Source organism: Oncorhynchus nerka, linkage group LG22, assembly GCF_034236695.1.
Source record: "Oncorhynchus nerka isolate Pitt River linkage group LG22, Oner_Uvic_2.0, whole genome shotgun sequence".
Lineage (NCBI taxonomy): Eukaryota > Metazoa > Chordata > Actinopteri > Salmoniformes > Salmonidae > Oncorhynchus > Oncorhynchus nerka.
In genome coordinates, this window is record NC_088417.1 from 60,310,767 (window position 1) to 60,327,528 (window position 16,762).

A 16,762-nucleotide genomic window follows, 5' to 3' on the forward strand; every position below is an offset into this window, starting at 1 on the left:
CTTCAGGAAATGTTCATAAGTCCTCATTCTTGGTTGATAATAGTTAATGCTCTCATTTTCCTGTTCCTCCTCTGTGACCAGCTCTAGCACAGATTCATGAGCATTCTTAGTCATTGATAACAGCATTAAATGCTTCAAGACACTCATTCACAGTTTCAATGTTTCCTCCATCAATAAGAATGACTTATTTCATTCATTTTGTCTACACACACCAAGTTTGCCTCTCCGGGCTGCATAGAGTGAATTTAAATGTTCCTCTGCCCTCTCCAGTGGGGTCTTATTTGGGATTTCATTCACTTAGTTCACTCAATTTACATTGACACAGTTGTTGGTTTGATTGTTAAACGTAATGCCCCTTTAGACCTCCTTTAATGCTTTATAACACAGTCATCCATTTCAGCATATTGACCCATTTTGAATTGAACATGTGCAAGTTTGGCATTTTAGTTGTTTTAAACATTTCATCCCATAAGTTTTGTCCCCGTTAATGAAGTTTAAACACGCAGTGTCTTTAGATCATTTAGTTGCATTCCGTTGTTGCATTGCATTTCCACGTTAGGCCAAATATTAGACATATGATTAGGCTACATTGTGCATAGGATCTCGGTGTTTCCCAAACTTAAACTTCTAAATTGTTTTCACAGCGCTGTGTTTTGAATTCCATTCCCAAGTTTATCAAACATTCCAATTATAAGCACATTTGCGCTTCCATAATATGCATGATCAATTGATCGCATTGAACAGGTCAGCTCATTCATTCGCAGTGGTTACTCACAGCTGGCGAATTCTAGGAGTTCAAGTCCTTCCAAGCGAGCTGTCCTTATGGTCCGAATGCAATGACAAATAGAACAATATCCAGCGTGTGTCCGAACTGCAGATTTCCTTCCGATAGTAATCCTGCACAGTTTTTTTTTTTTTTTTTGTAGTGGCTGCCTTTCCTCTTTTCCATAGCCACTGCCAAAACCTAAAGCCGGATTCCAAACGGCCAAAACATTCAATGACATCCAGGGATATGGTGCAATAAAACGGTTTATTCTTCTTATATCTAACAAAAAAAATGATTCTCCAATCAACCTAAATCATAGATTACTTGACATGGAAAATACATAATATGACCTGTTTGTATGTCTGTATGGTCAAAACACTATACCGCTCCCGCGTCTAGCAAGGACTCCTCCCCCCCGAAGGCCCAACTTCCTGTCTTTTATTCTAACACACTTACCACAGTAAAGTGAATGGGCAAGAGGGAGGGAGGGGGGGGAACTTACACTACACTAACAACAAATTAATACATCTCAATCAGTTAAATATAAACCATAAAGGTACGTACATAATATTTCAACATATACATAAATATTTAATATATTTACACAAATGTACATGGAGCTCTGTGTTCTGTATTTTATACAAATATGTCCAAATCGGCTCCACATGTGCATGTTTTAAACCCTTTAACACCCTTTTGTGTGTTCAGTGCCTTGTGGTGTCTGATCTGTGAAGTTATTTGGATTTTTACGAGTGATTTGAAAGACAGAGTCCTGAAGAGGGGGCGTTTATTTTTTTTGCTGCGTTATATTTGAAGAGAAATGCCACGGTGCAATTTAGAAGTTGCCCAAAAACCTGCGACCAAATACATTTTCATCCGCGACATCGTTTTCGAAGCAGCCAAATTTGCAGGGAAACCCCTGACTCTAGGGTTCCTGTAGGCCCCAGGAGGGATGATGTTGGGCATAGCCGCCGAGACACAAGGAGCCCCTTGGTCGTCTGGACAACAGAGGCTTTATCGACGGATTCTTGAGTCAGCCTGTCGCATTGCAGCCTGGACTTCAGAGACTGGGCAGAGAAAGAGATTAAGGAGTCTTATGGGAAGGAGAGTAAAAGATCGAGAGAGCAATAAGGCAATATATCTGCTCCCCAACAACAGGAGCTCACCTCAGCCAAATCACTCGGGACTTTACATCGGCTTTGTGTTTCAGTGCCTTGTGGTGTCAGCAATTAGGCTAGCTTTTGTCTGGTGTCGTAATGACCGATGTGCTCGGCTTTTGGAAACGTTTCGGCAAGAGCAGCATTCTCAACACACCCTACAGGGCACTTTTTCAAAGACTACGTCAGCGCTTCACTCAGAATAGTGGGGCACAAGGACGCTGATTCATTAACTGATGTGCTTTGAAGGCAGACTTCTGTTCTGTTCTGGTAGTGCTCTCTGTCCAAAGGTTTTCCATTTGATATGTTTTCCTGGCCTCAAAGGGATGCTATTAGCTAACGAAGTGCAACCACCCTATCTTATTTAAACATATCCCTTGGCTTTTTATTGGTCTGCTTTTTGCAAGCTGACACTAGAGGAAATTTCTGTAAATAAAGAGCTACTATTGGGATAATAGGCCAACTTCGCAATTATAAAAATGTAAATGTTGCCATCGCATGTGTTAACCTGACTAGGTAGCTTGGCAACCACCAAGGCAAATAAACAAATGAATGTGTTAATGAGCAAAACAAGCATAAATCTAGATATTCAAAATGACATGTCACAACAGCCCTGCAGTCATATATTATGCAACTGACCCACCCTCCTTTGTACACTTGTTATGTACGTGAGTGCTCAAACTCTCAAAGGGCTCCTTGTTTGTCTTCATCCTCTGCTGCTGCACACAAAGGCAGGCGTGACCCCTGACCTTGGCCCTGGATGCTGAAGGAACATTGTGTGTTCATTATTTACACAACTGGCATAGCCCAGTGTCCCGGGCCCTGACCCCACACATTAAGAGCTGCTAACTCGCTCTCGCCCCACAGCTTGAAAAGCATCTCCCCTCAGCCTCCCAGGCTGCACATACACCGGCTTCTGAGGATGCCATGGAATTCCCTATCAGGATTCCATTCCCCCATAAACAATTCCGGCATTGATAGGGGAGGTTGGAAAGCTGCCAGGGTATTCCTACAATGGAGAGGGGGGATAATGAGGCAGCAGCATTGACAAAGGGAATTCTCATTCAGGGCCTGGATTGGCAACATGGTGTGTGTGAAATTGTGTGGCAGTGCTTAGGGAGCCACAGAACAGATACCTGAGCAGGATCACCCACCAACACACTCACAGTCCCAGCCATTGTGCTCCCAGTGCATGGGAGGCATCCGGTCAGGGTGTAGGCTCTCAACACCACTCGTACCAGAAAGAATTTCAGCTTGCTTTTTAGTAGAGCTTGAGAAACATTCACACTCCCCTCATAGTTTTGCTATTTGTTATATTGAGTGTAAAAATATAGATGCTAGAATAACTGAGAATTTGTAGCCTATTGTTCATTGTCTTCTGTATCATTAGTGATGGGGGTAACATGGGCAGTTGGATCATAGTATTTTTGGAATATGTTGATATTTGGCTCCAAGTATTGTGAGCAATATGCTTGGAACATCAAATCGCAATAAAATTACAATGCATAAAGTATTGTTAGAATTGCAATACTATCGTATTGTCACCCAAGTAAGTATTGTGATAATATTGTATTGGGATGTCCCTGGCAAAAAAATCCCATCGGCATGCTCTTGTCTCCCTAGTTCTGTTTAGCCTTGTATAGGAAGCCATTTACGGTTGTGTGTTTTACCCAGTCACAGAATGAATACACTGGAGTCTAAAAATGTAGAGGGCACAAGTGAAACTGTCAAGTGCACCAGATCTTTACATTTGGAAGAGTTGTTGAGTGGCTTAGTGAGTATTTAAGTTGGGTGAGATAAATAGGTGCTCTGAGTGAAACTGAAGTGTGTGTGAGTGGTGCACGAGTCAGCTGTTTGTTCCCCCGCACCCACCCTCAATTGCAAATAACCCACAACCGCCCGACCTATACAGTGGTTCCTCCTTTAAAAGTTGTGATCTTACGCCGCGGGACTTAAGAGGTAGTTTGTGGTTTAGTACGTTACCCTGCGTCACCACTTCATTACTCCAGACCAGCGCAAGGGGGGAGTTAGAGCACTGATTATGCTTGTGGGTCCTACTGTGTCTCTAACTGACAATGAATGGGCAACATAAACCTAAATAGAAACTGATAATTGTACACGACTTCAGTATTACTTACTAAAACTGTTACTCTAAGGCTTTTATTTTATTTTGTTAGGATTATTTTGCTCTTAATGTGGTAGTGTAGCCACTCCCGACCGGTCACGTTGTACAACACCTGAGTGGCACAATGGCCTAAGACACTGCATAGCAGTGCAAGCTGTGTTGCTACAGATGCTGGTTAAATACCTGTGCTGGCCCGAGATCACTGTAGGTTTTAGATTTTTCTCCCTCTAAAAACAGAAATAAATTATTCCAAATAACAAACTGGCTTTGATAACAAATTAACAATGTCTCACCCCATGTTCAAGAATGGCCTGTTATTAATGCCAGTTTGCACATTCAAACTAAAACAATTGAATTAATAATGGCATCATGCTTTCACTTATGATAAAAAATGCTCTTTCAAAATGCACATGTTTATTTAGTTTTGGATCCACAACGAATTACTGTGGGAAGAAAATACCACTGAATTACAGAAATATCTACAGTGGGGAGAACAAGTATTTGATACACAGCAGATTTTGCAGGTTTTCCTACTTACAAAGCATGTAGAGGTACACTTCAACTGTGAGAGATGGAATCTAAAACAAAAATCCAGAAAATCACATTGATTTTAAAGTAATTAATTACCATTTTATTGCATGACAAGTATTTGATACATCAGAAAAGCTGAACTTAATATTTGGTACAGAAACCTTTGTTTGCAATTAGAGGTCATAAGTTTCCTGTAGTTCTTGACCAGGTTTGCACACACTGCAGCAGGGATTTTGGCCCACTCCTCCATACAGACCTTCTCCAGATCCTTCAGGTTTCGGGGCTGTCGCTGGGCAATATGGACTTTCAGCTCCCTCCAAAGATGTTCTATTGGGTTCAGGTCTGGAGACTGGCTAGGCAACTCCAGGGCCTTGAGATGCTTCTTAAGGGAGCCACTCCTTAGTTTCCCTGGCTGTGTGTTTCAGGTCGTTGTCATCCTGGAAGACCTAGCCACGACCCATCTTCAATGCTCTTACTGAGGGAAGGAGGTTGTTGGCCAAGATCTCGCGATACATGGCCCCATCCATCCTCCCCTCAATACAGTGCAGTCGTCCTGTCCCCTTTGCAGAAAAGCATCCCCAAAGAATGATGTTTCCACCTCCGTGCTTTACATTTGGGATGGTGTTCTTGGGGTTGTACTCATCCTTCTTCTTTCTCCAAACACGGCGAGTGGAGTTTAGACCAAAAAGCTCTATTTTTGTCTCATCAGACCACATGATCTACTCCCATTCCTCCTCTGGATCATCCAGATGGTCATTGGCAAACTTCAGGCGGGCCTGGACATGCGCTGGCTTGAGCAGGGGGACCTTGCGTGCGCAGCAGGATTTTATTCCATGACGGCGTAGTGTGTTACTAATGGTTTTCTTTGCGACTGTGGTCTAGTCATCTCCGCATTTTCTTGTACAGCCGTTATGGGAAGGCTATCAAATGCTTCTCTGATGCCCTCTGGTGGTCAAACTAGCACTAACTAGCATTAATGGTACCTGTGGTTAACACTTAAATAACGTGCCATAGAATTCTGTGGCACCTTGCAAGCTGCGACGCAGTACGCTGCAACTTTTAAAGGAGGAACCACTGTGATACAGGTAATCATAGGCCAGCACCTGACCCTAACCTGCTAGTATAGAAAATGCGCTGTAGGCTAGTCAGAAGGCTGAACGGTTTTTTTGACAGAAGGTGCAGGATTTATTTTGCCAGATTTCTAGATATGCTTCTGCTTATTTCCTGCCATTTTCGTTGGTATTTGTCTACTTGTCTGTAATTATACTAAAGGAAAATATAAACACGACATGCAACAATTTCAAAGATTTTACTGAGTTACAATTCACTTAAAGATATCAGTCAATTGAAATAAATGAATTAGGCCCTAATCTATGGTTTTCACGACTGGGCAAGGGAGCTAGGTCCAGCCAATCAGAATATGTTTTCTCCCCAAAAATGTGCTTTATTACAGCCAGCATTCCAGATCACCTCTTTACTGTTGATGTTGAGACTGGTGTTTTGCGGGTACTATTTAATGAAGCAGCCAGTTGAGGACTTGTGAGGAGGCGTCTGTTTCTCAAACGAGACTAGAGGTCGACCAATTATAATTTTTCAGCGCCGATACTGATTATTGTAGGACCAAAAAAAGCTGATTTAATCAGACTATTTTTATAAATAATATACAAAAAATGAATTTATTTATCAAATCAAATGTATTTGTCACACACATGGTTAGCAGATGTTAATGCGACTGTAGCGAAATGCTTGTGCTTCTAGTTCCGACAATGCAGTAGTAACCAACAAGTTATCTAACCTAACAATTCCACAACTACTACCTTATACAGACAAGTGTAAAGAGGGATAAAGAATATGTACATGAAGATATATGAATGAGTGATGGTACAGAACGGCATAGACAAGATGCAGTAGCTGGTATAGAGTACAGTAAATACATATGAGATGAGTAATGTAGTGTATGTGAACATTATTAAAGTGGCTAGTGATACATTTTTTATTTACATCAATTTCCATTATTAAAGTGTCTGGAGTTGAGTCAGTATGTTGGCAGCAGCCACTCAATGTTAGTGGTGGCTGTTTAACAGTCTGATGGCCTTGAGATAGCTGTTTTTCAGTTTCTCGGTCCCTGCTTTGATGCACCTGTGCTGACCTCGCCTTCTGGATGCTAGCGGGGTGAACAGGCAGTTGCTCGGGTGGTTGTCGCTGATCTTTATGGCCTTCCTGTGACATCGGGTGGTGTAGGTGTCCTGGAGGGCAGGTAGTTCCCCCCCGGTGATGGGTTGTGCAAACCTCACTACCCTCTGGAGAGCCTTACGGTTGTGAGCTGAGCAGTTGCCGTACCAGGCGGTGATACAGCCCGACAGGATGCTCTCGATTGTGCATCTGTAAAAGTTTGAGTGCTTTTGGTGATAAGCCAAATTTTTATTTGTATATATATTTGTAATAATGACAATTACAACAATACTGAATGAGCACTTATTTTAACTTAATATGATACATGAATAAAATCAATTTAGTCTCAAATAAATAATGAAATGTGTTCAATTTGGTTTAAATAATGCAAAAACAAAGTGTTGGAGAAGATAGTAACAGTGCAATATGTGCCATGTAAAAATGCTAACGTTTAAGTTCCTTGCTCAGAACAGGACAACATATGAAAGCTGGTGGTTCCTTTTAATATGAGTCTTCAATATTCCCAGTGAAGAAGTTTTAGGTTGTAGTTATTATAGGACTATTTCTCTCTACCATTTGTATTTCATATACCTTTGACTATTGGATGTTCATATAGGCACTATAGTATTGCCTGCCTAATCTCGGGACTTGATTGGCTTGAAGTCATAAACAGCGAAGAGCTGCTGGTAAACGCAGGAAAGTGCTGTTTGAATGAATCCTTACGAGCCTGCTTTTGCCAACCACCACTCAGTCAGACCGCTATATCAAATCATAGACTTAATACTAATATAATAAACACAGAAATACGAGCCTTTCTCCATTAATATGGTCAAATCCGGAAACTATCATTTTGAAAACAAAATGTTTATTCTTTCAGTGAAATATGGAACCATTCTGTATTTTGTCGAACGGGTGCCATCCCTAAGTCTAAATAATGCTGTTACATTGCACAAAATTCAATGTTATGCCATAATTATGTAAAATTCCGACAAATTAGTCTTTGTTAGGAAGAAATGGTGCGGCCCAAACTGTTGCATATACCCTGACTCTGCTTGCACTGAATGCAAGAGAAGTGACACAATTTCCCTAGTTGCTATTGCCCGCTAACATGCATTTATTTTAACTGAATATGCAGTTTAAAATTTTTGATTTGTATTGATTTTAAGAAGGGCATTGATGTTCATGGTTAGGTACATTTTTGCAACGAATGTGCTTTATTCGCGAATGCGCTTTTGTTAAATCATCACCGGTTTGGCGAAGTTGAATTAGGCTGTGATTCGATGATAAATTAACAGTCACAGCATTGATTATATGCTACGCATGACAAGCTAGTTAACCTAGTAATATCATCAACCATGTGTAATTAACTAGTGATTATGTGAAGATTGATTTGTTTTTATAAGATAAGTTTAATGCTAGCTAGCAACTACCTTGGCTCATTGCAGCCACAAGGTCCTTTTGACACTGCACTTGCGTAACAGGTGGTCAGCCTGCCACACAGTTTCCTCATGGATTGTAATGTAATTGGCGTCCAAAAAGGCTGATTAATTAGGGCTGTTTTCATAACAAATTGGTAATCAGCCATGCTGATTTGGCTACTTCAAAAGTGTCCTGTAGCTTACGTGCTCACGTTCATCCACTCCACTCTAATATAATTCAAGCATCCAAACTGCACAACAGCCATTCGATTTAATGGAAAGAGACGTCTGTTACAAAACACAAGTTTAATGACACTCTGAGATTGTCAATCCAATCATTCACTACTAAGTAGGGAGGGATGTATTTTCTAATTGTTGAGATGATCATCAAACCATGATAAGAGCTCCAAGTCGGTAATCAGTATGCAGTTGTGCGTTGCCTGGTGGTTGTGTGTGGTGCATTGGCACAGAAACCTGTTGATGGGAAATTCTTGCATGTATTTTATATAAATATAGCATCAAAATGTTAAATCTGATTTCCCCCTAGCTTGTCATTAACTGTAGCCGGCTCTGATCGTAGTGTATTGACACAGACTGGGAGAGTGGCTTTGGTAGTCGTCAAACCCTCAACCTTCTGGCCCGTTAGACCTGTGTGGCATTGACTGAGCCACAAAACCATGCTGAAGTGGTAAAACTGTTATCCACATTTATAAACACGGTTGCTACAGTTATTTAATGGTGGTAATAAAACATTTTAGTCCAGTATTTCAGGGGGAAGGTTTTTTAAATTTTATTTTTATTTTATACATTACAAAGGAAAGCTGGGTTTCTGTTTGGAAAATGTGGATAATGTCATATTTTTTGTTTCCGTCCACGATATAACAATGCAATTGAATTACATTTAGCACTAAACAATAACTTGACAGACATTAATAAATACACACACACACACAGACGATAGAAATGGAAACAAAATATGTGTCTTGAGTAACAAAAAATATGTTGAGACAAGAACGGGATGGGTGTGTAGCGAATGTAGCCTATTGGTGCATCTCTCCAGAATGCGCCCCCCCCCCCCCAAATGTCTCCTAATTAATTTACCGTTTTCATTCTCGAAGTGGAAACGTTGTTTGCAGAGTTCACAATTTGACACACTTGTGAGAAACACGTTTTTGTTTATTTCATAACCATAATTTATGAATTTTGTAAATTGTTCATTGTCTTTTTGTTTGTAGTTCTCCATGTGAGCAATAAGCATGGTTTCTCTTGTCTTGTTGAGGGAGTGCACACGGCTGAGCATGCAAAGAAGTAGCCTACCTGGCCTGTCTGATTTCTGGTTGTCTTAATTCACCACACTGATGGAATAAGTCTGTCATTTATTTATGTTCCCTTTGTTTTTTTTTCTTCATTAATATCTGCCAGGATATTAGTAATCCTCTGTCTGAAGGCGGTCTGTCTCTGGTTTGGACTCCATCCCACTCCCTTCTAAAGGGTCAACTGTGGGACAGCAACACCTTCAGGTAATGACTTCATCACTCACACACTTAGAGGTGAATGGGGATAGAGGATGCTACGACATTTGTCCTAAGCTCTGGCAAGTGTTTAGAAAGTCAAGTCTCCTGCGAACATTTGAAAATAGTTTCTTCATCTCCAGTATTTCCCTTTCACCAGACTCACTTGCTATGTCTAGTTTTAGAACTATCATACCAGCATAACCCAGTGTACTCCTGTGTGATGTTAGACAAGGTCTCTAATGCTGACAGAAAAATGTATTTTCTGGGTGACCTGAACATTGGCCGGTTGTCATCTAGTTGTCCTCTCAAGAGGAAGTTTCTTACATACCTTAAGGGAACATTTTGACATTTGCCATATGGTTAGTGAGAAAGACCACATTGCAAATGTACGGTCCCTTACTAGACGTCCGAAAAAGTTTGTAAAATTCGCGGACGGCGTCGGGCCGTGCTGCAGGGCTGGATTTTCCAGGAGGTCAAACAACCTCTCTAGGACATTCGGTTTCCATTTTATAAAATAATAAAATGTTGGTAATTTTTCCGCTCTCCCGGTAAATCCCACAAGAGAGCGAATGGAATCATATTGCAAATGTACAAAACATCCCGAATCACGACGTGGCCTTATCTCCTAAACTGAAAATATTTCGAAGCCGAAACTTGGTGAACATAGGTTTGGCGTAATGGGCAGTTGGCCCCGAACAAGATGGCGTCTAGGCCTCAACGGTTTTTGAGTTATGGCCATTTTTCTGGGATTGGAGGTCCAAAATGAAAATAGAGCAATAATTTTTCCGCTTCACGTCAAAGTAAAGGAACCTCCGGTGTCAATAAAAAACGAACCAGCCATTTATCGTCATTTAAGAGAAATCGTACAATGTCAAATTGGTGATGTTCAAAATATATATATATATATATATTTTAAGTACAGTTACAGATCCAGTTGCAGCGTGTTCATACAAATCTTTTTAAAGTATGCTTCGGAGCTCATACATTTTTTAATTATTATTATTTTTTAAATCTGAGCCCAAAATACCGATTTCCGATTTGTTATGAAAACTTGAAATTGGCCCTAATTAATCGACCTTTCCGATTAATTGGTGTACCTCTACTGTGAAATAGCATTGTATCTGGTCAAACACAAATGTTTTCCTCATCCCTCTCAACCATACACATTTTTAATTCCTCATCAATCCAAGAAGATTTAAGTTATTACAATAATTTTCTTAATGGGTGGGTGCTTATTAGTAACTGGAATAAGTAGTTTCATAAATTTGTCAAGTGTAGCTTCTGGTTGCTTCTCATTACACATCACAAACCAGCAAATATTCTTTACATCAACATATGAATCACTACAACTTCTCGTATGACATCTTATACACTACATTAGGCCCAGTCTTTGGAGCTTTGGTTTTCCTAGATATGGCTATTATATTGTGATCACTACATCCTATGGATTTGGATACTGCTTTAAAGCAAATATCTTTAGCGTTAGTAAAGATGTGATCAATACATGTTGTTTATTTAAATCCTGTGCTGTTTGTAACTTCCCTGGTAGGTTGACTGACAACCTGAACCAGGTAGGCTGCAATGACCAAGAGCCAACCGGTAGGGTGCTACTTAATACTTTCAATGGAGTTGTTATTGTGAAGGAAGGGGAAAGCGCAGCCTACTAGGTAGCTTTTGTTCTCGGTTTGATAGTTAAAACAGGTACTATGTAATCCGTGATAAATAACCTTGCTTTGGCAGCTAAAAGTTAGTAACTAGTGTGAGTCGGCTTGGTTGCTACTCTATCTCCCTCCTCCTCGTGCCACTCAGCCACATACACACACTACACGCCCCTCCCCCGCCTCCTGGTAGCTCCTTCATTCCTTTCTCCCACCAGTATGTGCATTAACAGCCTCAGTTAATAACATAGCTAAAAAAATAAAAATAAAGTTTCTGCTGCTTCCCTCACTCAGATTGGATCAGACCGGGTCTGGACCCGACCGGATCTTTAAAGGGACAGGTGTGGTTGTCGTCCGGTGCCTTCGGACCGGGTCTCCATATTAAAAAATATATATTTATTTTGGTAAGGTCCGTGGACGAAATTCCCGGGTCCATTTTGGAATGGGGTCCAACTTTTTGTACCTGAGAAAGACCTCTAGCCCACAGGCGTTGAAGGAATCTAAAGTAGTTCCACTCCCTAAACATAGAAAGCTCCCTTTGTTGGCTCGAACAGCGGACCAATCAGTTTGCTGCCTGTTCTAAAACTGATGGACAATTTTAAAAAACAAACAAATGCAGTGCTATTTTTAAAAGATCAAGTTAACTACCGACTTTCAGCATGCGTAAAGGGAATGGCACCCAACTTGTACTGCATTGACTCAGATGACTGATGATTGGCTAAAATAAATTGATAATAAGATGATAGTTGGAGCTTTTGTTAGATTTCATTGCCGCCTTTGTTATTGATCAGACTTTATTGGAAAAACTCGTTTTGGCTTTACATCACCTGCCATCACATGGTTGGAGAGTAACTTATCCAATAGAACCCACAATGTTTTTGAATTGAAGCTTCTCGAACCTCATACAGGGCAGTTACCTTGGGCCGTTACTTTAAATTTTTTACAAATGATTTGCATTTGAATTACAATAAGTTGAAATGACTGTATGCTGATGATCGTACACTCTACACATCATCTTATTGAGACTATTAGCAAGGTGATAGTGTCAGTGGGTAATTAACAATGAACTGGTCTTAACTACATCTAGAGATGCGCCGATATTACATTTTTGTCCGATACCGATACCCATTTTTCCCCCTTGCCCCAAAAAACCATTACCGTTATTAAACATTTTAGCGGCCTTTTAAGCCTTCTAGTACAGTTAAATAGTTGAAACCAACACACACACACAGACTAAAAATGTATTTTGTTGCCATTTATGTGTGTCCCCATTACCAGTAAAACACTAATCAAAACCTATTTATTTCACTTACATGCTGTGCTGTTTAGTTGTTCATTTGTTGAGTCTCAACCAGGATTTCATCATGCAGTGAAGTTTCTGCTCTGTCTGACCTTGTCCTCTCTTCCTCGGTGCGCACTGTCACTTTGTCCATTTCCAGCTGTGTCTGTAATGTTTCACGTATACCCTGTTGTCTGCATCAAAGTAACGGTCCTTATACTTAGCATCGCGCCTGGTAGCGACACAGTAGAGGCTCAGAGAGAGTGCCACCGAAAAGTAGAGTACTTTTCCAAGTTAATCCGACGGTCTGTGTTTGCATTGACAGTGTATCACATCTGCTGCAGACGCAGTTGAGCTTATTTCTCCAGTCAGTTGTTCAAATGGAGCTAGGAGTTTTCATATTTCAAACGTTCTCAAATGCCATTGAAATGGCAGAAGCGGTATGAGAACCAGCACATTCTTGAGCATGCAATATGGCTTTCCTCAGTAGGAAATCCTCGTCGACCCACTGGAGCAGCTATGTCATGGGGCTGACATAGCTGCTCCAAATGTCAGTCGTGAAGCTCATAGCAGTGACGCCCATAGCAAGTAGCTCATGGATGTGAGTTTCAACAATACTGTGTAACTCCGGTAGGGCAACATCTGTAAAATAGCGCCTATTTGGTAATGTGTATTGGTGCTCTACCAGTCGGCGAAAGCCAACATCACCCACAACAGAGAACGGTTGATTGTTAAGGGCAATGAATTACATTACCTTGGCGTTAATGGATTGCGCCTTTGAGTTGTCTCGCTGTTGGCAGCTTAATCCACACACAGCTAGGTTAGGAATACTGTGCTGCACATGTAGCGCTATATTTTTCGTGGCGTCATTACGTCATATAGGTAGGTATGCATGTCAGCTTTGACATCAGTTTTGCACATCGGCGTTAAACTAGACATCGTGCTGACGTTGGCATTTTTAGCTAATATTGTCCTATTCCGATATGCTTACCAATACACCGTGCATCCCAAACTACATCTAAAACCAAAAACATTGTATTTGGTTAAAAGTATTCTCTTAGACCTAAACCTCAACTGGAGTTGTGCATGAAGGGTGTGACCATCAAACATGTTCATGAGAGGCTTCCATTAAAGGAAACTCTTGTTCTATTAGCTCTGAATTCACGAAAAGCCATAAAACATGTTTTCTGATATTATGGTCAATCATATCAAAGGCTGCACTGAAATCTAACAGTACAGCTCCCACAATCATCTTATTATCAATCCTCAGTAATTTGTGTCAGTGCAGTACATGTTGAGTGCCCTTCTCTAAGCACGCTGGAAATCTGTCCATTTGTTTCTAGAGAAATATCATTGTGTTTGGTCAAACAACCTTCTTTCCAACAGTTTGCTAAGAGCTGCCAGCAAGCTGATAGATCTGCTGTTTAAGTTGTTATTCAGTACTGTCAACACTTTGTTCAACACTTTTATAACCCGTAAATGCTTGTTCTCCCTACAACCAGCACGGCAATGAATGAGGGGTTGTTATTACTAGGGGCTTGTCTCTTTTTTTAACTTATTTTTCATATTTGTTTTATATTGAGTAATATTTTCTCTAGTCATAGGAGTAACAACATGAATTGGTGCATGAGGCAGAAATAATGCCGTGTGACTTGACTTTCGCCATCAGCTGGAAGACGGTGTCCCCTTTTTCTCACGGAGGGAGGGTGAGTCGGGTGAGAGGCAGCCTCACAGCTGCTGTCTCCCTCAGACTGAAAATTCATTTCAAAATGGTCTGAGAAGAACAACATTGACAGGGCAATTCATGCTCGGCAATATGCGGGGATAATGTATTTGGCATATAGCCTACTGCAAACCTAATTTCTACAGAACTGTTTTAATAGGTCAATGTTGCAGAGGCTTAAGTCTTGTTAAAAAAAAACGATCTGTCTGCTTGCATTTTTACTTAGTGATCTTGGCTCCAAAAAGGTTTGATGACCGCTGGTCTGTCATTGAAAGAGCAGGTGTTCCTAATGTTTTGTTCACTCTTTGTATATATGAATAGTATGTAAATATTATTTTTGCTGTCTCCAATATATTGTTATATATTTTATTTAGAATTGAATGTAATATCTTGTGATCTTGTCTAACTGTTATGCACATTGTCATGTATTTTGGACCCCAGGAAGAGTAGCTGCCTCTTGTGCTGTAGCTAATGGGGATCCTAACAAATTAAACTCAATCTACTAACCTACCTACAAAACACTCCGTTTTGATGATAGGAATGCACTCGATTCTGCCTGCAGTATTAGAATATGCATTATTTCTGCATGTTAGCATGGGTGGAAGGGGCTCATAAAAACAACGAAGGAACTAGCTGGCCAGACACGTTGCTTAGCTCTGCTCCCACCTGAAGCACTTCTGAGGTTGAGGAGGATCAGCCTGTTTGACAGTGTCTCGTCCCACTCCTCTCCCAGTCCATCCACTCAAACAGAAGGCTTTATTTGAGGGGATCTGCTCATTTATCAACTCCCGAGCGGGTTTCCAACAAGCGGGTTTCCAACAGCAGTGTTATTCAAAACAAGCTCCACCAGGCCTGATCCTTCAACTGTGCGGAGAAGAGGCAATTTGAGCGTTGAGTCATAAGTGGAAAAGTGTCCCCATGTCCCAGGCCTGATAGCCAGGGCTTATTATTCTACCTATTGCTCCTAATTTGACTGAAATGCAAATGGTGATGTGTTGTGCAAGGGATTGCAGTTCCTGCCCTATGTGCCATGACTAAGAGGCTTGTGAAAGCTGCGAGGTGGATGCTGGCATTGGTGCAATTTACAGAGTCACGCAACACACCCATTGGCTGTTTTCAAATGCAACTCAAGGTCCAGAAACCATCGAGACAGTGGCAGTCTTATTGGATTGTAAAATAAGGTATTTCTGTAAGAAAATACATAATCTCCCCCTCTACCCCTAGGAGAAATTCATAAGTTAAGGCTCTCACGTGTTAGGCGATATATATAGCACATTGAAAAACACAAATTTGGTATAGATAGTGTAAATCATTCTTAGCTGGACTGGTAATAAATGACAGCTTCCTCAGAATCTTAAACTGGTGCTGGATGGTAGTTTCAAGCCATCTGATATTCTGTACTCTGTGACTGTAGGCTAAAAACGACCTCCCAGTAGTTAGTCTGCAATTTAGCCATTATGTCTGCTGGAAATGATCAACCAAATGGGCCCTGTAATGGAAAATATGAAACCACCTGCTTTTACTCCAATTCCATATGTCTGCCATCCATAGCCCCCCCCCCCCCTGCAGTTGCCAAGCGCCCAGTCTCTTTCTCCAGTCCTTTGCCATCCTGTTATGTGCCACTGCGGGTGCTGTTTTGATGAGACTCCTATCTGGTCGGGGCTGGATTTTAGTGAGCCCGCTAATATCCAACACGTAATTGGATTGGAATCTGCAGACCGGGGCGGCTAAGGTTACTTGACTGAAGTTTTTCTGAAGTGACTCTACCATCCTGGACTCTACCATCCTGGACTCTACCATCCTGGACTCTACCATCCTGGACCCTACCATCCTGGACTCTACCATCCTGGACTCTACCATCCTGGACTCTACCATCCTGGACTCTACCATCCTGGACTCTACCATCCTGGACTCTACCATCCTGGACTCTACCATCCTGGACTCTACCATCCTGGACTCTAAACTACATGACTTGGACTCTGCGATTTATACATGAGCAGTAAAAAAAAATGTAAAAAGTGATTGCATGTTTTCCCTTATATTTGTATCCTAAATAACCTACACACTGTAACTATGGTCAATTATCATGGGACACCCAACCCGACTAAAATGACTTTCTTCATATTGACTCAAGGACTGATGGCTTGGACTGTTGTGCATTATTACTCAATAGTAACTCAGATTATTTGTCACTACAACACTGGTTTCAAGATACACAAGTGTAGGGCAACCTCTCTCAAATTAACAGAGCCTTGCACAGATTTCATTGTTTGACCAAAAATCCAGGCATTCCACCAGCTCTCATCGTTTATTTACTGATGCACAGTGCATTTGGCTAAACATGTCATGAACCAGTTAAGCTACATGTCATGTTTATAACATAGTCTAGAGGGTTCAGTTAAGCAATAAGGCCTGATGT

At 41.0% G+C, this 16,762-nt stretch overlaps 1 protein-coding gene across 1 annotated transcript in view; it reads left to right on the forward strand.

Moving 5' to 3' along the window:
• The window catches only part of LOC115105423 (rho GTPase-activating protein 32-like), a 225,765-nt gene that overhangs the window by 18,416 nt on the left and 190,587 nt on the right, over positions 1-16,762 (forward strand). Inside the window, 1 exon segment of the mRNA XM_029627457.2 lies at positions 9,592-9,689. The gene's annotated coding sequence lies outside the window, so the exon portion shown is untranslated.